At 45.0% G+C, this 21,494-nt stretch overlaps 1 long non-coding RNA gene across 1 annotated transcript; it reads right to left on the bottom strand.

Moving 5' to 3' along the window:
- Positions 1 to 1,569: 1,569 nt before the first annotated feature.
- On the bottom strand, positions 1,570 to 21,158 carry LOC131901506 (uncharacterized). The gene is made up of 4 exons (XR_009376751.1): positions 20,330 to 21,158; positions 4,266 to 4,357; positions 3,177 to 3,275; positions 1,570 to 1,656 (listed from the first exon to the last, which is right to left on the bottom strand). It is a non-coding gene; the product is annotated as an uncharacterized LOC131901506 (long non-coding RNA).
- Positions 21,159 to 21,494: the final 336 nt, after the last annotated feature.

Raw genomic sequence — 21,494 nt, 5'->3', positions numbered from 1 at the left:
CCAGTGTACAGCTGCTGCAGCCTGGACACAACTCACTTCCACAGAGTTAACAGAATCATGACAATGAAATCATGCAGTAGTGAGGTCAGAGATCACACATTCTCTCTAGTGAGGTACTCTCTGCAAGGGGAAGCAGGCACATGTGCACACATCTTTAATCCTGACAAAAGTTCTAGAACTGGGACTGGTGAGGTCACGCAGCCGGTAAAGCTTTCCATGTGCAAGCCTAAAGACCTGACTTCAATTCCTGGAATCCACGTAAACACTGAGAGAGTCAACTCCACACTGTTTCCCTCTGATTTCCATACACACGCTATGACGTCTGCACACAGAGCTCACACACAATAATTTTTTTTTTTTTTTTTAATAAAAACACATCGTTCTGGAACTGAGGTTAGGGGAAAACGAGGGCATTGGAAGGAGCTTGGCTCTGGAAATAAGATCACAGTAGACCATAAATGCCCACTGACTTCAAGCCGTTCACCAGTGCATAACTCCTTAGAGATATATTCCATTCTTAAGGAGAATTATTTGGTTTCTAAACTAGGTCACTGGTTCGTCAGAACACAAGCATGTAAAAAAGAAGAAACTGGCAAACTACTTTCTTTAATTCCCAAATTTGCACATTGATTGTATTTAGTTTCTCTTCTGGGAATATGAGGTAAAAGTAACAAAGCTCTCTTCCCTCTGGTAAAATAAAAACCGGACTGGTAACTTTGTTTCTTGTTTTCTTTAGAGGAGGAGACACAAGCAGAAATCCTCTGCCCATGCCAAGAACACAGAGGGGAGAGAAGCCGGTAAGTAGGCCTGCTGGGGTAAACTCCCAGCTTCCCCTAAAACTTGGCATTTCCCCTAGCCCTGCCCCAGACTGTGAAGGCTGAACACTAAAAGACCTGGCTCCCAGAAGTCACACTTCTGACTCGGAGAGCAAAGCTCAGCATAATACCAATAACATGGTTTGTGTCTAAGTCTGCAACTTTAACTGCTCCAATGGCTTCTTGTTTACTGTGCTGCTAACACTCAGCAATCAATATTGGGTTATAAAGTACTTCCTACAAAATTCCTTTTAACCCCCGAGGGTGGGGGGGTGGGGGAGTGCTTTCCCTATAGCAAAGGTGTTCCTAGAAAGAGAAGACAGAAGATGTATTTTATTAAACAAGCTTCTATTCGTAAGTTCCTGAGAAAGAATTCAGCTAAAACGCAGCACCTGGTTGTATAGTTTGATGACATCGTCATTCGTGAATAATGCATTAACTCTCCTACAAGGGTCACAAAGGTCAGAGTTGACTTTTTCCGAAGTCTGATTTCCTATATTATAGACATATTTATTGGTCAAATAAATTTACAAAAATGACTTGCCATGATCACATGGTGAAAGTCAAACTTGCTTCTTGTGTAGGGAGAAAGTCAGTGCAAGTATAAAGACCTGAGTTCACATCCCCATCACCCATGTAAAAAGTTGGGTTGGGCATAGTCATACACCCCTGTAACCTCATCACAACGTGTGAGCCTGGAGTGTGTAGGACTGGGAGTGTGGGACACGAGCAACCCTGGGGCTTGCTCCTCATCAGCCTAGATCCAGGTTCAGTGAGAGACTCTGTCTAAGGGACTAGGTAGTGAATGGTAAAGCAGGATACACATCTTCCAGTTCATCGGCTGCAGAAAACAGAAAGGACAAAAAGCTATGAAGTTAACTACTCAATGGCTTCAACCACAGTATATAAATACACTATTATACTTCTTAGAATTCAATTTCACAACAGCAAAAACAATGATAAAAGTCATCGTGATTATAAATGGGGGTGGTGGGGAGAAGTTTCCCCGAATACAGAATGAACTGAACCAGTGCGGTCTGACTTTGGTTTCATGGGAATGAGGTTCTCTCTGGATGCAAAGATAACCTGCATAAGTCAGAGCACCAGGGGCTGTGTTTGCTCTGCAGCTGGAAATGAAAAGTCTGGAAGAATACAGTACCCCATGGCGGGCCAAGCTTCCTCTTATCACCACACCAACTCACTTCAAAGCCTGTGGATTGGACTGCAAGCCTTTGAAGCCTTTTAGTCCCAAGCTGAAGCATCTCCCAGCAAGCCTCTGGGTTTTTTTTTGCACGCTCAAAAGCACAATGCATTCATGTGTATTCAGTGCTGAGTAGACAGCACTCTTTCGAGTCTGGAGACGTCTGTGGCTGAGGATGGCCTGATTCATTCATGTGGTGATGGCGGTGATAGCCGCCTAATCTGTATTTTGGGAAACCGCTGCACAAGGTGCCAAGTACAATCAGATTGGTTTCTCACTCTTCTATACCTGCAGGAAATGAAAATCTAATAACCAGTAAATAAATAAATAGAGTCAGCATACAGTAGATATGACTACAAAAGGTAAGTTGTCTGTATGCTTGCCTTTGTTTCCTTCTAGAATAACAACCATGACTTTTAGACAATTCAGTTATCTATTAGAAAGTAGTGAGGGAAAAAAAACCACAACGCAGACACAACCAGAAGTAGATGGGTTTGATGCATAAAGTAGTATTGAAGCCTGGGATTTAGCTGGACTGATAGACGGAGAGCAAGAGAGAATGAGAAAAGGAAGGATGGAGCGTGAGAAAAAGAGAAAGAAAACAGAGAAGAGAATGAAAACATCGAGAGAGAACGTGAGTTTATACCTCGGTTTGGCAAGAAGACGAAACAAATAGTGAATCCAGGCATTGGGCCTTTAAGCTTAAAAATCATAAAAAGATGCTGTGGTGTTGCCCTTCAGCCATTCTCTCCAGCCTACGTGACATGGCCTGAACACAAGGGGATTCCAAGGACTTCACGGTCGCTATAATCTTCCCTGAACAGCGAGCTTTCCCCTGACGGTAGCTCAAGTGCAGAGATGGGGTGACCATGTTTCAGTAACACAGCACTATCCATTCTGGTTTATCACAACAGTAAAAAAAAATAAGAAGAAGAAGAAGAAAAAAAAAGGTTGACATTCCACTTAAATGTGAACGTGAGATTGTAATTTACATGAATTATTACCATGCACAAATACTGCTACGTCTGCAAGTTCCTCTCTGCAAAGGTCCCTGAGGCTTGGTTGTACTTCACAACATGAGTGTATTATTCACTCATGGGCCAAAATGACGGTCAGAGACACACTGTGATAGTTAATAAACTAGTGTGTACACACTTAACTGAGATTGTAAGATCACAAATGCCATCTTGCTGCTTGAGTCTGTCTTGCCAGGAACATGGCATTCTCTTTGGTTTTTGTCCTCACCAGCACCAGAGTTACTGTAAAAACATGGCCATAGAGTGGAAAGATCACAGTGTGAGAGAAAAGAAGATCCATTATGGCTTCTCTGTGATCTTCTGCCAATCACATCACTTCCTACGCCTCAGCCTCCATTTGAAAAACGAATCGTTATATTCAATGAAACCAAATACAATGAGAGAGGCGTTCGGCAAGCAGGGATACCCAATGTTAGGCTTCTGTGAGCTGTGTGATTCCTCGCTGAGCAGCTGTACTGGTGACCCCCTGCCTCCATCAGTTCCCCAGCAATGATAATGCATCTCTTGTGAGGTTATTGGCTATGCTAAGAATTCTCAGGATTGCAACTAAGCTTAACAATAGAGGCGTAAAGAGATCTATACAGGGGTCTCACTAGGACCATTCTTGTTTAATTTATTTTTATTAAGTTACAATACTTTACTAATAATTTTATTAATCTTTTGAACATTTCACACATGCATACAATGCATTTCATCATATTCACCCCCAGTTCCTCCTAGATCCACTCCCCACTCCCTCCCCACTTCGTGTTCCTCTTTTTTTCTTTTTATAAACCACTGAGTCCAATCAGTGCTGGCCATACACTCATGGGTATGGGGCCATTTGCTGGCATGTGGTTGGCCCATCAAGGGCCACATCCTTAAAGAAAACTGACTAACCCTTCTCCATAAGCCATCAGTTGCCAATAGTTCCTCTGCTCGAGGTGTGAGCTCCTAAGCCCCAGCTGCACAAGTGGAAATGTTTATTGGCTTGCTCTCCTTTGGGTCTTGTGCAGGTAGCCACAGCTGCTATGAGTCAGTTCATGGTGCGTGGTCCTGTCATGTCAGAAGACACTGTTTCTCTCCTCGACAACCTCTGGATCTCAATTTTCTTCTGCCCCTTGTGGTGGTATTGTGTTCCCCAAAATATTGTGCACCCTAATAAACTTATCTGGGGTCAGAGACAGAATAGCCACAATATTAAACATAAGGATAGGCAGTGGTAGCACACACCTTTAATCCTAGCATTCCAGAGGCAGAAATCCATGTGTCCAAGGATACAGCCAAGCATGGTGACTCACGCCTTTAATCCCAGGGAGTGATGGCTGAAAGCAGAAAGGTATATAAGGCGTGAGGACCAGAAACTAGAAGCATTTGGCTGGTTAAGCATTCGGGCTTTGGAGCAGCAGTTCAGCTGAGATTCATTCTGGATGAGAACTGAGAGGCTTCCAGTCTGAGGAAACAGGATCAGCTGAGGAACTGGTGAGGTGAGGAAGCTGTGGCTTGTTCTGCTTCTCTGATCTTACAGCATTCACCCCAATAACTGGCCTCAGGTTCATTCTTATTAATAAGACCTTCTAAGATTCCTGCTACATCCCCTCATCCACCATGGCTCCTCCCAAGGTAAAAGGGGGTCATTAGCACCATTCTTTAAGCCAAGGGTCAGGGAACAGTATTCTGGCCAAAATGGTTTCTGTAAATTAAGTTTTTTCATTTAGCCAGTATTCCCAATGAAACACTACAGGAAAACACGCAAACACGATTCTGTCAGACTGTTCTGAAAACCAGACTGTCAGCCTAGAGGGTGGTGCAAGCATCTGGCCTCTTCGTTACATACTTCTGTGTACTTACTTACTGAATATATGCAGTTTTATTATAAATCACTTTTCATTCATTTTAGTTCTTTCTATTACAGATTTGCATTTATTTCAAGCTTTGTGTGTGTGTTTTCTTATCAAATTATCTATGAGTATTACTTCATATGAAAAACCTGAGGTCAAGAGAACAATGGACCTTACCCGAGTGGGCTAGCTATTCAGTGACAAGGTCGAAGTAAGGAACTCTTGAAGGAGTTCCTCCCACAAACCAGAGTCTATACCATGTTGTCTGGTCATTTCCATATTGTCTGGTCACTTTCCATATTGTCTGGTCACTCATTCCATAAAGACATGCTAGATGTCCATCTAGTTCATCTCGGCTTGCCACTGTACTAGCATCTGATGTAGCCAAGCTGGTCAAAGCAGTCCCTAACTTCGACGGCATGCAGACCAGAAGAAAACAAAGGCCACAAGTCTATGAAACGGTAGACCAGAGAGAAGGACTCTAACTCAGACTGGAGGGTTCAGGAAGCTCTTCCATGAAGAGCTGACACCTGAGTAGTTGCTAAGAGTACATGGGGTGTGAGGAAGTATTTTGAGTACGGAAGAGATCCTTCTAGACAGAAGTCAGAGCTTGGCTCTCTGGTCTAACATGAAGTGCTTCCTTTGGGGGCTAGCTGAAGACAAAAACATAGAAAGAATGAAGGAATTCTGTACATGCGGATCCAGCTTTTGCAGATCAAAAAAAGTGAACTTCCCTTGGAAATTTATGGAGGAATGCTGAGGTTTTTCAATAGCTCTCCAGCACAAAGTAATTTACTCTGGTGGTAGTATAGAATTTAAAATGGTACATAGCTCTGTAACCTGCACAAGAAATGAAAAGCTGGAGTGAGGAGGTGGCCGTAGATGGAATGGATGAAATAGAGAATGATACCATCTGGGAAAGCAGAATTCACAAAGATTAGGTAATGTGGAGGACATTCCAGGTTGAAAGATGGAGAGACATGTGAGAGTGGCAGTGGCATCTGATTTGGACAAAGGAGAATGACAAAACACTTCTCTAATGCAAACGTGTAGGAGGAGGGGGACTATTCAAGGGTGACTGATAGAAAAGGTAGCTGCAGTGTGAAACATGGTGGGAAGGAAGGACACGCAGCCAGCTGGTGAAAACTGAGGTCTGAAATTCAGGAGATAGGTTGGGACTAGGGATACCAGACACCTATCTAGAAAGCATCACCAGCTGTATGACCCTGTTAAACCTCTACAACCAGTCTGTGGGGCAGCCACTAGCCTCATTTCAAAGCCAAGAAAACCAAAGCTGGTCCAGTCACGTGGTTGCTGAACTAAGATTTGTGTCTTGGTATCTGGGTCTGAAGCCCACACTCTTACACCATATTGTCTTCCAAATCCAGAGCCTTGTGACTCCCAACTAGGCATTTTTCCATCAATCCAATCTGTTCCTCACCATACATGAGGTGCTCAGGAATATCTACCAGAATGGCTGCATGGAGAAGCATATCTACTCAGAAATCATTGTCAGTTCCTTCTAGACTATCTCAGAAACACCTCCTTTCAGAATCAAGGCTGTACTGTGTATAATAACAAAAACAAGAAGTGGTCTTTCCAAAACTATCCTGAAGTCCTCGGGGAAGCCTCTGCTAGGCATTCCTTGAGTTTGCCTTACCAAATCATAGCTCTAGACAGAAGCTGGATAAAGGTGAGCCCCAATGATTCTCACACAGGCCCCCAAGATTCAGGAGAAGCAACCAACCACTGTTCTACAGAAGTGCCTACCACTATGTGACACCATGAAAGACCCAGTCCACACAACAAAATGCTCCATTTATTAATGGCTAAGCAGATTTGTTTTAAAAGCACCAAATCAAAGAATGGCCTGATTATTTACCTAAATTTCATATCAGTCAACGAGGAGATGAGGGTGTAATTATGAGGGAACCAACTTGATGTCATAGATGGGCTTGATGATTGAAGGGACACCAGCCCACTTGAGCATGTGTCTCTGGAGGCCTTACCCTTCTCCCCATTCCGTCTGCCTTGCTAAACCATTAGATTACATTCCTAAAGCTAGCCACCAAGTCCATTCCCTTGAGGCTGACTACTAAAGTCCAGCAATCATAAGCCTCCTTTGGCTCACCTGATTAACATGTCCAATTAAAATTAAACACCTCATCCTAACACAGAGTTTCCCCCTTTACCTTTATAAACTGCCATTTGCCTATGTGCCACATCTGTCTCCTCTCCCTCCAGGACAACTATCCCTGCCCCTTTCCCTTGTCCCCTTCCCCTTCTCCCTCATCCTCTATCTCCTCTACCATTGCATCCTAGCCCATTCTAACAGAGACCTCCCCTACTTCTTCTTCTTCTTCTTCTTCTTCTTCTTCTTCTTCTTCTTCTTCTTCTTCTTCTTCTTCTTCTTCTTCCTCTCTCTCTCTCTCTCTCTCTCTCTCTCTCTCTCTCTCTCTCTCTCTCGGTTTTTTGAGACAGGGTTTCTCTGTGTAGCTTTGGAGCCTGTCCTGGAACTCACTCTGTAGCCCAGGCTGGCCTCGAATTCACAGAGATCCACCTGCCTCTGCCTCCCGAGTGCTGGGATTAAAGGCGTGTGCCTCCACCACAGGGCTGCTTCTTCTTCTCTTAACAATGACACCTGCAAGGTCATTTGCTGCTATTTTTCTGTCTGAGTCAGAAAGCAGCCACTTTAACTTTTCTTCCCCACTTCTCTCTATGAAAAGAGGTGTTTGGGTGTGGTCTGTGCCTAATCTCGGGTCTGGAAGGGAGCCCCTGCTACGGGAGAGTCCCCTTCAATGATGACATAGGAACTAGCCCATGATCTCCTGGTGTGTGCATACAGTTATGCTCAGGCACTGAGCAGAGCACCAGGAACCCCAGATAGGTGAGAGCCTGATGCTAACACAAGCCTCACATGTGCCTCACATGCCCAAGTAAAGGAGTTGCCGTGCCGAGTTGTCTTGACAAAGCAATCCAAAGTGTGAATGGAAAGCCTAGCCTGCCACAGCCCCCTCTTGTCGTTTTCAAAGAGCACTGACAAGAATTCTCTCCTGAGCTCCACCTACACCAGGGTTAAACAGTCGTACGCATCCTGGAAGCCCCAAGACCTGAAATGCAGCCTTGACCCTCCGCAGACTTATGAAACTAGGCAGAGGTCTGGCAAAAGGCCCCTCTGACGCTGTGAGCTGACTTCCAGGTACCCAACTCCTCAGCACTAACCAAATGACCCACGCAGCAAGACATATGCTCGCTAGGCCTGGACATACCAGTTACTCGATGTAACTCAACAAACGTGATGGCTTTAGCTGTCACCCAGGGGATTTTCTGTCACCACCACATCACCAGATTTTTTAAATCATGCTGTGAGCATTCTGGGCAAGTCACAGCTGGTGTGTTTGTTCTTCACAGACACCCTTCCAGATCCTTCCCGTAGTCCAAGTCCTTCTGAGAGCAGAGATCACCGGTCAAGGACAAAGCAGATATGCATAGATCAAAGCTTTCCCTTGCCTTCCTTTGCCCCTGTCATTACTACAGCCCCTCTCGGGTCCTCACTTGTATCAACAGTCACCCCTCCCACTAGGCCACTCTCTAAGGCTAAAAAGATGAACTATAGACAGTGAAATGGCCAAAGGTATGGAGTTTTCAATTAAAACAGCCAGCCTAGCCTGATGAGCAGGCACTGTGTCCCAGTAAAAGATCCTGTCTCAAAAAATAAGGTGGAGAATTCCTGAAGAATGACAATCAAAGCTGACATCTGGTTTCCACATGCAAAGACACACACATGCACATACACCTGCACAAACACACACACACACACACACACACACACACAAAAAAAAAAAAAAAAAAAAAAAAAAAAAAAAAAAAAAAAAAAAAAAAAAACAGGTGTCTCCTAAGCTATTCAGGACCCAAGAGAATAAAACTTATAAGTACAACAGTAGCGCCCATTCTTAAATGTCCAAAGTGTTCCTTCAGCCCTTGTGGTCTCACAGTGGTCTGCAGACACTACAATCAGTCCCTGCCACCTCCTCACAGGAGATGGACTCCAAACATCTCTTAGGGTCAGATAGACCAGAGTATAAACTAAGAAAGGAAGAGTGAGCTAGTCCAATCCCTCTCTGCTCCCCAGCCCGCATGCCCAAGCCACAGAAAAGGGCCAGCTGTGGCTCCTGCCCCTCCTGGGATAAGTTTGTTTGAATTAAAGACCACCCCCAAAGGCGATGAGACCTTCTTCGCTCTCTGCAGAATTACACTCATTGAAGTGGGCTCTCTGATTTTTTTGCTTTTTACAACCAAAGCGGGGAGGACAAACTTCAGATTCCTTCAATGGTAAGGAAGAAATTGGAGAGGGAAAAAAAAAAGCCTCCCTGGGAAAGACTTGTTTCCAAAGGCATGCACAGATGAATCTGAATCTGGGACGGTATCCAGGTGGAAATCTTGCCTAGAATCCTTAATGCATTCTTTCTGTTATTACAATAATATAGGGAGCCAGTAGGGACTCCTTGCTTCCCCGCATGCTGTCCATTTGGCTCCTGCTGTGGGACCATTTACAGTCTGACCTCAAGGGTGCCAGTTGAGACCTTCCATCCTGGCTGTTTCCACTGCACAACAAGCCTATGGCTGCTGGCGAAACTATTTCTTCAAGCAAAGAGTAACTCAGCAGAACCTAGTCCTTTGCCAGAGGTCACACAATGGGAGAGCTAACACCCCTTGTCTCGGTCCATAGCTCCGCCCCACTCCCCTGCCCACAGCCAGGTGATGGAGGCATTTTTCTGGTCTGTCTCCTTTCTGTTCGCGCACAGACCTCCTTTTGTCATTCAGGAAAGGTATTTCCAGGTGGCTGGATACACGTGGCATTTTCTTATCCTGGCACAAAGGGGAGCCTTTCCCTGCCTCCCGCACTGAGCCATGAGTCATCAACACACTGGGAGACAAAGTCTTTCTCAGAGACAAGTGATTGGGGTGCTGAGGAGAGGGAGAGAGAGACAAAGAGAGAGAGAGACAGAGAGAGAGAGAGAGAGAGACAGAGAGACAGAGAGGGGAGAGAGAGAGAGAGAGAGAGAGAGAGAGAGAGAGAGAGAGAGAGAGAGAGAGAGAGAGAGGATGCATCTAACTTTGCCTTCCAAGAGCCAGCTTGACTCCCCTTGGCCGCCATATGCCCGGAAGAAACCCAGAGTAAAGCATGTAAGACCCATACTTTACTTCAGTTGTGATAAAAAGCAAACTCGGGGAAGAAAGGACTCATTTGCTTCACCATTCCAGGTTACAGTCCATTGTTTGGGGGAGTCAATCCAGTTAAAGCATCACCCACAGTTAAGAGCGGAAAGAGAATAAACGCATAGATCCTTGCCTCCTAGTTTTCTCTTAGCTAACTTTCTCTGCCCTTATAAATACTCAAGACCCCACCCCCCACCCCACACCCCACCCCCGCCTAGGGGATTAGTGCTTCCTACAGTGGACTGGATCTTCTTCCATTGATCCCTGCAATTAAGTCAATCTCCTACAGACATACCCGCAGCCAACCAAATCCAGATATTTCCTCATTAAGACTCTCTTCCCAGGTGACCCTAGGTTATAACAAGATGATAGTTAAAACTAGCTATCAAAAGCCAACATGTTTTTCATGAGGCAAGTGGCCTTCCAAGAATGTCACCAACAGGATCCGTAAGTAACTCTGGCCTGCCTAGCTAGGCTTTTAGAATAATTCAGATTGGGGCTTTAGACATCTGGAGAAATGAGCATCATCCCTGGGAGTCCCAGGAGCCAATGAGACAATCTTATGCAAAGTGCAATCTGCTGGTAACCTGCAGAGAAGCACCCAAAGTCAAAGGAGGAGGTGCCATCACTGGCTGTCACTGCCTCCGGACAGACGCTTTACTGGGTTATTCCTCTGGCTCACTGAGGACATCCGATTTAATCTGAGGCTCGGGGCAGATGAAAAAGCAATTGTACCATTTACAGCATCTACCGAGGAGCAGCCAGTTGTCATGATCTCTGAGAAGGAGGAAAGAAGATGGTACTTTATTTTCAAGTAGCCCGGGAGATTTCAATGATTGCATTAAAATTTTAATCACAAACTCCTTAAGTTAGAAAGAGAGAGAAAGAGAGAAAAGCCCACAAAGGACTCATTGTATGAAAGAGTTTCACCATTTGGAATTCTTTTATGAATTTGTGTCAGATCACAATTTGCTGTCTGGGAGATGTAAATTAGTTATTAATGAGCCAAAATGCTAACATCAAAGGCTGTGCACCCACATGCCGGAGAGAAACAAAGAGCTCTCACAGCACAGCGACTACTCCTCACCGACCTGGATTCCGTATTCATCTTGACACACTCTGCCGACTTATCAAGGAGATTGCTCCTCGCAGATGTGACGGCAGAGTCACCTGCATCATTACCGTCACCTCCACCTGGCTAGATGGACAAACCCCTGGGCAGCAGGCAGCACGTGTATGCCCAAGGGTGACTTTGCAGAGAGCAGAGCTTGATGACTCCCTCTGTCCAGCTTCGTGAGCTGACCACGTTCAAAGTGCATTTCATGTTTGCCACGTAGCTGGCCCCAAATGACATGAGGGATGCCGATTTGCTTTTTAAAATAGTCCCATATCATTTTTTTCATCTCTCCAACCCTTTTCTTTTGACTGAGATCAAGAGCCTAGTTAAAAAATGCGCACAGTTTTTGAACTTGTGGAAGTGACAATTAATAGTCATGTAGCTGAAGTCCTGAAGGCTTTTGGCTCATTTATTCATCCCTCCAACAGACACTGTTGTTCCCTTGGTGGGCGTCCACAGTGGAAGTGGAAGGTTCTAAACAGTCCAAGAGAACAGTTAGAGACAGCCCTGTCCTCACTGTGTTCATTGTCTGGTAGAGGACAGATTCGCAACAAGTACCCATTTAATTCTTCAGTTATCACCAGAGGCAGGAAGTAATACCCCTAGCCTACAAAGCCAGGAGTACTTCCCTGAGGAGGTGACATTTGAGCAGAGAGCAAAATGAAGAACAGTTCACTAGGCAGAGAAGTTCAAAGTGTAGATCAAGGCTATGGACATAGCTGAGAACAGAGTTACTCTTTCTCTGACTAAGATTTTTCCTCTCCCCAGAGGGAGGCTCTGACCTCTACGTCCAGGTGAGGCCTGGGTCAGGCTCTCTTGCTGTCATTGGCCAGCAGAAGTTGGATGCATCCCAGGCTCTCAAGTGTGAGTGTGTTCTGACATCCATGGAAAGTTGTGTCTTTCTGATGTCTGCACTCATGATCCCAGGTCAGTAAAACAGTCTCCCTACACGAGGTTGACCCTTCTGTCCTTTGCCAAGAGACTGTCTATCTGGGCTTCTCCATATCGTCTACCACAAGTGTCCCTGGCATCAGGGCTTTGACCATCCCCTGGATAACCCTTGTGGCATCTTCCTGAGGGGTCCCCTTGGCCTCAGTGGGTGCTGGGAATGGAACTCAGGTCCTCTAGAAAAACAGCAAATACTCTTAACTACTGTGTCGTCTCTCCAACCCAAGAAACTTAAGTTCTTATCAGTCACATTTCTAGAAGAGATTTTGGCAACCCCCTGGAAATGTTCTAGCACGGCAGAGCTGAAAGCGCTCCGTTTACAGAAGCACCTGTCATCCATGAACACTTGGCCATGAGGAGCTCCTCAAGCAGCTGTACCTCTTCCCACTCAACCCAAATACCTTTTAGTTCCTCTCAAGGGCCTTCCTATCACTTCCAGCCTCGCTGACAAGGTCTCCAACGGGATTCCACAGATTCAAAGGCAGAAGCAGCAGTAAGCAGAGCTCCCCAGCCTTATGAGTTAGGGAAGGGACATAGGCTAGTCCACAGAACACGGAGCCCCCTAACATCCTGCAGTACAAGACTCAACCTAGCACACATGGTCCAAAAAGCTCACTGAAGACCATCTTAGACAGGTTTCTCTGAACCATACACATGCCGAGCAATGAAGTAAAATATATAGCAAGAAAATTATAAAAAAGCCAAGTACAAAGGTGATGGGAAGGCCAAATCAGGAGGATCAGGAGTTCTAGTACGGGCTACATAGCAAGCAAGACCTTGTCTCAAAACAATAAAAGATAAGCCAGGCGGTGGTGGCACACGCCTTTAATCCCAGCACTCGGGAGGCAGAGGCAGATGGGTCTCTGTGAACTGGAGGCCAGCGTGGACTACAGAGTGAGTTCCAGGCTGGAGATGCAGAACCTATAGTCTACTGTTTAAAAAGCAGAAAGCAGACATTGATCATTCCTCTCCTGAAGAGCAGAGAGGACCAGCCTCATTGTGTGAGAGAGTAGACACCCTGCTCCCCGCTTGCTGAGCATCTGCTGATGTCCTGAAGAAGAATTTCTACAGAACTCTCTTTGAGGTCCGTTGCCTTTTACTCTCTATGCTCACCTCACATTGTTTAAGGCTCATCTGAGATCCAGATGTGGTGGCTGATGTTGACTGTCAATGTGATTGGATTAAGACTCACCTACAGGATTAATGAAGTGTGTGTGTGTGTGTGTGTGTGTGTGTGTGTGTGTGTGTGTGAGAGAGAGAGAGAGAGAGAGAGAGAGAGAGAGAGAGAGAGAGAAACAGACAGACAGACAGACACAGACAGACAGACAGACAGACACAGACAGACAGAGACAGAGACAGAGAGAGTTAGAGAGACAGAGTTGGTGTTCCCAGACACAGTTAAGTCATGATGCTTCTGACCTAATGAAGGAATTACTCCATTGACAAACTGGTAAGATGATGGAGTCACTGAGAGGCAGTAACCTGTGAGGGACTCCTTCTTGCCCTCACTCCTTCCTACAGTACTGCTCTCCACTCCCTCTCCACTCTACCGTGAGCTGCGCCTGCTGTGGTAGACTGAATCTTCTGACATCATCGCCCCCAAACGAACCCTTCTTCCTGTAAATCGTTTATGTCACATAAGTGACCAACACACCGCAGAAGAAAATGACGTGCTCTGAGTCCAGGCAGCAGGACTGGGGTGTTGCAAGGGAATGTCACCAAAGAACACACATAGACCCTCCTAACAACGAATAAAGACGGAATTGCCCGCCAACAACTGCACAGGGAACTTGCCCAAATGGTGTAGCCCAAGCTTCACCATTCTTTGCCTTTTATGCACAAAACCCACATCCTGGTTGACACACCTCAGTTAGCGAGAACAGTTACCAAGATGCAAAACTGCAAAAGCCAAAAAGCGAGGTCAGTACATGTAGGGGCTTCTCCAGACCCGGGAGCTATGGACCAGGTCTTTTATGGATTAGGTCTTTGCTCCTGTTTTGACGAGGGTTGGGACCTGTGTGCTGGGTTCTAAGGTCAGAATGGTGCCTCCAACACAGCATCAATTGTGCTAAGGTCTCGGGGCTTGTTACAGAGGCATCATCACTGAAGGAAACACCTGGATTCAACCACTGCAAAGAGAGTGACGGACCTAGTGTGTCTGGAATAGCATCAAGGACTAGAGCCGTAGTTTGCTAGAGTGGAAGCATTTTAGATCAGATGAAACACTCCATAGAAAAACCAGTCTGTGTATAAAGCTGCTCTGAGCCCAGGCTTTTTGTTAGGTTTCATGATGAAAATCTCCCTGGAACCAAACAGACCTGGATTCATGTCTAGCTTCTAGTAATTTTATCACCACTACTGCTGCTACTCCTACTATTAATGAGACTACTTGGAGCAGAAGCAACTAAAGCATGCATTTACCATCTACACAGTCATCCCATCTGGAAACGTGACTGATAACACTTACTTCACAGTGTTGTAAGGTACCGGAGCCCATGTGTATAAACTTCACAGCACAGAGCAGGAACCCAGGCTCAATGGTAATTACGATCTGTTGATGTCCTCGGTGTCTGCATTGTCTGTGTTATGCAGATGCAGTCTCATCTCTTGAGCAGGAAATTAGCATGGTGACGTTCTAGAACTAGCAATAAACCTGTTGAGTGTGTGATAACCCCTGCAACTAATCCCTAAAACTAGGGTCTAGTCTGTGATATGAAGGACTAGCCCCACATTCTGTAAGACTCAGAGCAGTAAGGTATATGCTGTATATGCTTTATGTGCAGAATCACAGACTCTCGAGTGAGAATGTCTGAGTTCTTATCTCAGAGCCTCAGGTTCATCTGTTGGGCCAATCACAGAACACACCACACAGGACCTAGCGGGATTAGGTGAGATCATGTTACCTTCACACCACTGCTTCAATGAGACAAACATCTGAGGGAAACAGCTTAGAAAACAGAAGAGCTTATTTGGACTCCAGAGGTTTCAGTCCATCGTGGATAGCTAGGAGGAGATGGTGAAGTTGGGCCATTCATATCACGGCTGCCAGAAAGCAGGAAAAGAACATCTGTGCTTCTAGGCTCTCTCCTTCCACCCATTTTATCCCGTCTGGGTCCCGTCCATAGGTGATATGACTGATGTTCAGGATGGGTTCACCCCACTTAGTTAATCCTCACAGACATATGCAGAGGTGTGTTTTACCATCTCCGGGAAACTCCTCAAGTCGATCAAGTTTATAGTCAAAATGAACTATTCCATACCACAAATACCTAAACAACCATTTCACTACAGAGAAACTGACATTTGGAGAAGTTACATGCACCAAAACAGATGGCTAGAGACTGGTTGGGCCAAAATTTAACTCCAGGTCTACAAAGCTCCAAAGCTTGACCTTTTACCCACTTGTCACAATCCAGTGACCTTGTCGTTGCGAGCCCTGGACAACTCACCAGACAAATCCAAGCCTTTTGCCACTCCTCAAGGTGTTTGAGAGCAGGAATTATATGTCTTTTTTCCATTTAAGCAGCTGGGTTTGTGTTTTACTCGATAAAACATTTCTTAAGCTAAATTTAAAAGGCTGATTAAATAAATGAATGCATCCAAGCATAAAATAAATGAAGAAAGGGTCCTTATTAAGGAAGTACAGATCAAAACTACCCGGTCAAAAGTGGAAGGGATAAAGAAGAGCAAAGGAGAAGGAGGAAGAGATTGGCTCTGGATTTGTGCAGTCAAGCAACAGTGAGGAGACCCCTTCCTCTGACGGAAAACGGAGAAAGGTTGTCGTCTTGAAGGTAAAGGAAGATGCAGGAGGTGAGAAAGGAAGGAGGGATAGCTAAGGACCAGCGACACTCCTGAGGCCACTGCTGTGAACGGGGCACTGTGCGGTGTGTCACAGCAAAAGCAGGATTTGTATCTGCTTCCCATGAGACCGGAGGAGTTTGATGTTCCTCAAAAACCATCAACTCCCACTTAGGAGACAGAGAGGGAGGGAGAGAACACACCAGATTGAGAATTCTGGAAAGGAAAGAGATCATCGCAGAAAACACTGTCCTAGGAAAGATCAAAGAGATTGGACCTAAAAGTGTTTAGGCTTGTGGGTTAGAGATCAGGATTTTAGGAAGGGGACAGAATGGAATGAAAATCGTTAGAACACAAGACTCTTGGTATGTGAGTGTGGGTGAGTACAGGTTTATTCGGATCCTCATGCAATGCCTTCCCCCTCCCTTTTTAAAGTGTAAATTGTGGTCAAAATATGTTTAAAATAATAGTTGTTGATGAAGAAATTACATTCAAACTCTCTATAACAACCATGCAGCAATGATAATAGATCTGTGCCCAGACCTTCTACAACTCAGGTTAAACTCATCCATCTGTCTTCTCTCTCTCTCTCTCTCTCTCTCTCTCTCTCTCTCTCTCTCTCTCTCTCTCTCTCATTTCTCTTCATCCCCCCCCCCTTCCTTTAATAAACATTTGCTGAGTAGCCATCTGCAACCTACCATTCACTTTCTTTAGGTTAAGGGCACAAAGCTGAGCTAGACACAGTGCAGTGTTTCTTACGTAGTTAGGATAGCCTCTGAGTACCGAGACCCCTCATACTTCAGGTTTGGGACCATTCTTCTCTCTTTCTGCTTCACAACCGAACCCCAAACCTAGCCCTGCTTTCTCCTTCTATTTTCCAGACTCACGCTTCTCCTCAGATGTTGATGACTAATCGTGGTCTTCCCATAGCTCTAATATTTATCCTCCAACATATTCACTTGGCTCACATGATTCTGGCTCAACCTGACCCAGACTTAGCTCCCACCCAAGGGTCCTGATCTGCACAGTCGGCTGCTTGGTGCAGCCCACTGGACAGAGCCCTCTCACCCTTGAGAGTGAGGGCTGGGTCCTCTCTCACAGACACAGCATCATGTCCCCAGGAGGCACTAAGCAGATTACTCCCGACAGGACACAGAATTTCTTGGGGATGCTTTGAGTCCTGGCAGATGGGCAGCGTAGCTATACGCGCACGCTGGTGTGCTAACCCAGGCTCCGGTACCTCGCTCTCTGTTGAGGTCAGATTCTTGTTTTCCACTTTTCCTCCATTTCACAGACAGCCCCTCCAACTGAGGTTTTCACTTCAGGCCTTCATATCGCAATCTCAAATGTAGTTTCTTGTACTGAACTCATTAAAACAAAAGAAAGCTTTCTGTTGTGGGGCTGGAGAGGAAAGGGTCTGCAAAGGTCTCAGTGCTTTGGTACCACGAGAAAAGAGGAGCCAATAGTTAGGAAAGAGCTACATATACAGCCCTGCTTCATAGATGACACCAAGGCTCCTGAGGTTAACACACTGACCCAATTTGAATAGTTCATGGCACTGGAACCATCAAGAAAAGGCTCTTGGAGACCGCCTTAGGGGGCAAAAGCTGAAGGTTCCCAAGTCCCTTTCGTCCACGGAAGCTCTGCTTCAGGCGATTTTATACACCAGTTTTTAACGTGAGAATTAGTTTGAAAAGAGAGTTTCACCATTTCAGTAAAAGAAAAGCATGTAAAAACACTATAATATACCAAGATTTTTGTAATGTTAAAATGAATCCCATTTTTATCAAGGAAAAATATACTATGGGCAGACACTAAAGTCTGGTTAGTTGATACGTATGATTTGGGGTGAGTTAGGGGAAATTCGATTTGATATTTTGGTTGTGAGTCTAGCCTTAAGTAGTTGAGACATCTCTCCAGCCCAGAAACTTTACTAACATTTGCAGGTTATATGAAAATATATCCCCAAAATTACATATATGAATGGATGAATGAGAAGATGGAGCAACAGACAGATTTATGATAAAACAAACACAGCAAAGCATAGATGTCAGCTACACACTAGTTTACAGGTATCTTAGTAGATTCTTTCAATTTTATGGATATCTGAAAGTTTTCATAGTAGGGAGAAATAGTATACCATACATGCATGATCTAATAAATGTTTGATTTCCTTTTACTTCCCATTTAAAAATGAAGTATAAGTTATGTCTATATCACTTTATTACGAGGCCAATAATAATGAGGAAAATACAAATAATTGATGTGGAAGCTTTGGGAAAGGAAAGCTCAAGTGGGTTTTTTTTGTCTAATTAATAATTTGTTCATTACTTTAAATTCTATACCATTTAAACTTCTAAGAAGCTACACAATTGAATTGTAACGTCTTTCATCACTACAGTTCAATGACCTCTTATATAAGCAAATAGGAAAGTTCTCTCACACACATTGCTTTGTTTGGGCTCCACAGCTCTTCAAGAAGGGCAGAAAAATAACTGCTTCCATTTTAAAGACAATGAAACTGAAGCCTCAACTTTATAGGGCTGTCTAGAGTTGCACAGTTATGTCCGGGTTGGGTGACAATGAGTGGAGGAAACCACATCCCATAAATGAGATCTTGTAAAGTCTGGAGAATGAGTGGTGGTGTTTAGGATGCATGGTGATGGGCAGATCGCTAGGACAGATTGCTGGGGGCGGGGGTGGGGGGGGAGATAGGGGACAGGGAAGGAAGTGCAGAATGATATGTACGGTTGATGCTATTTATGTCATAGACATCCACAGCAAATAACAAGGCACACGCTTTATAAGTTCATAAGTGGATATATAAATGCCAGGATGTGGAAAAGCATACCTGTGCTAACCATGGTGGTGATCTCTGAGGACAAGCAAGAGCGCTTCAGACTGGTATTGACTTGTCCAACTATCCCCATATATATAATGTTTCAATGTTTTACTGAGAGACTGTCATGTGAATTAGTAAAAACAGCTTCACGGAGAGAGGAAAAGAATGAATATTTGTGTGAAAATAAACGGCTGGAGGAAGTGAGAAGAAATAGCATACAAAGGAGAGCGAGAAAGGGAATGATCCAAACGGTTAAGACCAGAAAGAAAAGATCTTAAGTTCCAAGCCAGAGAGTCGGCACTGTCTTTGGAACTCTGCTCAGGAAGCTACTTTGGAAAGTCGTACACAGAGCTGGATGGAGAAACAGAAATTGCATCAAAAGTCACCTGAGCCAGAAGCAGGATAGAGGGAAGGGGGTGGCAAAGATGCCCGAGAGATGACATCTTCTAAATATGTGTGATCTGATGGGGGCAGACGAATCAGAGAAAGCAAAGACTTGAGACAGAGGCACTAAGGATTTCAATCCACAGGGTGGGTGAAATGTCAGTGTCAAAGAAATGTTTTTAGAAATAAATTTAAGTATTAAGAACAGTAATTTTCCCCCAAATTATCTTTCTTAGACACAAAAGGAAGCAGATCAATTTTCCCGCCGTTGGTGAGCTGAGTTAGTTGCACGGAAATCACTTGGCATGGTACCCGTCACACAAATAATGTTGACAATGATGTATGTACTAAGTTGTTTGACGTGTCACACGTGATTGTAACTGCTTTTATCTACTATAACTTTTCATCTTCATGACAGCTTTATGTACTACATGTTGTTACTGTGCTGATTTTACATTTGCAGAGTCATGTTGTATCTTGTCTGAGGGCCTCTTGACAGTAAGCTCCCAGGGAGAGAATGAGCACCCTATTGGCTTGGCTCTGCCCTATTCTAACTGCGTTTCGACAAATGAGAACACCAGAGTCTCTGAAAAACCAGCAGTAATTAAGTACCACGGCTTGCCTAAGCACTGTGCCAAGTACTGTCCTTCTACCATACAGCCCAGCATTTTAACACACTCAGCTAAGGCAAAGACGTCTCAAAGGCAAAGTAAAAACCACTTCAAGCTTGGTTAATCAAAAACAGCCAATTAAATGCAACACATACACACCTCACACACGAATAACTTCATTTCAAAGACATTTCGTCATAAGAAAATAGAACGGCTCATTGACAGTGGGAGACAGTGACCTTAAAAAAAAACCTCTGTTGCCAGGTGGTGGTGGAGCACGCCTTCAATCCCAGCGCTCAGGAGGCAGAGGCAGGTGGATCTCTGTGAGTTCAAGACCAGCCTGGGCTACAGAGTGAGTTCCAGGACAGGCTCCAAAGCTACACAGAGAAACTTTGTCTCGAAAAACCAAAACAAAACAAAACAAAAACCACCCTCTGTTGCACCATGTAAGGAAGAGACTTGAGGGTCACAGTCCCAGCATTAACCACCCAACATGGTGAAGTGCTTGCTCTAGAGCCATCCGAGGAAAAGCCAACCTCAGAGTGTTTGTGGACATTTGAAGGGCACTGGAGAGAGACGACTGAGAGGAAGCACCTCAAGGAGACGAAAGAAGAGTGAACTCTGGGTCCTTAGTTAGTCATTCATCAAAAGCGAACGTTCACCAGCGCTGTCCCTGAGCTCCAGACAGACCACAAGGCCAGGATGTTTCCAGACCAAGATGTCTCAATAACTAGACTCAATAAGCTAAAATTAGTGGGCACAAGATGGCTACACGAACGGCAAACAAGGACACGGGGAGATTGTTACCAAGGGGCAAAAATCCGGCCCCATAAAATGCCCTCAGTTTGTCCCAAAATCAACTCAGATGCCAATCTGGCAGCTCAAAATCTCAGCGTTTGCTTTGAGTTGACTTTAGAATCACTGATTTGGAAGCCACACAGCAAGCTGGCGGAGACACTGTTTTCCCACGGGCTTGCTGGAGGTCCCTGGGTGTAACAGTTCGGATGCAGGTGAAAGTGACAGTTGCCTTGACTACTTTTCAGAAATTTGAAGGCCGGGCTCGCTGCAAACATGGACTCCTCCTCCACTGGAGCCTGTAGATCGCTCCCCGAAAGGGATTAAAACGAGACAGAAAGCTTGGCAGTAGAGAGGAGACCAAGCTGTAGCATCACAAGACAGGCAAGACTCGGTTGAGAATTTGACGTGAGCTGGCTGATACCAACTGGAGCCAAAGGGATAGAACAGCTGTGAAAACAGAGGCAGGCAGGCTGGTGCTTAGTGGGCAAAGATGAATTTGGGTTGATTCTTCTGCGACGAGCTAAGATTTGGCGACTGTCTGTTGGTCACAGGTCACATTGCAAAGGATGTTTTCCTTCTTGTGCTCAGACATCTTGGTGTAACACCTGGTGAGCGATGGGTAGTCAACTACCCAGCTACCCAGCTTCTGTGGCACTTACGGGGTACTCACTGTGCCAAGCTCTACTGAGGGCTACTTACATTGAGTCGATTATTTACCTCTCAGGTGAAGTCCTTGAAGGAAATCTAGCTAATAGCTTCCTGACAGATCAGGAAATTAAGGCCCAGAGAGGCGAAGTCAGCTCCCTGAAGTCACATCCCCAGTGAGAGTAAAACCAGAACTGAACTTTAGGCTCTGAGCTCTAAAAGTCAGGCCCTTAACTACTATGATAAACTATTTTAAAA

The sequence above is a fragment of the Peromyscus eremicus genome, unplaced genomic scaffold, assembly GCF_949786415.1.
Source record: "Peromyscus eremicus unplaced genomic scaffold, PerEre_H2_v1 PerEre#2#unplaced_95, whole genome shotgun sequence".
NCBI classification, from domain to species: Eukaryota; Metazoa; Chordata; class Mammalia; order Rodentia; family Cricetidae; genus Peromyscus; species Peromyscus eremicus.
The sequence above is the reverse complement of the archived record's forward strand: the minus strand, read 5'-3'. Positions and strand labels throughout refer to the sequence as shown.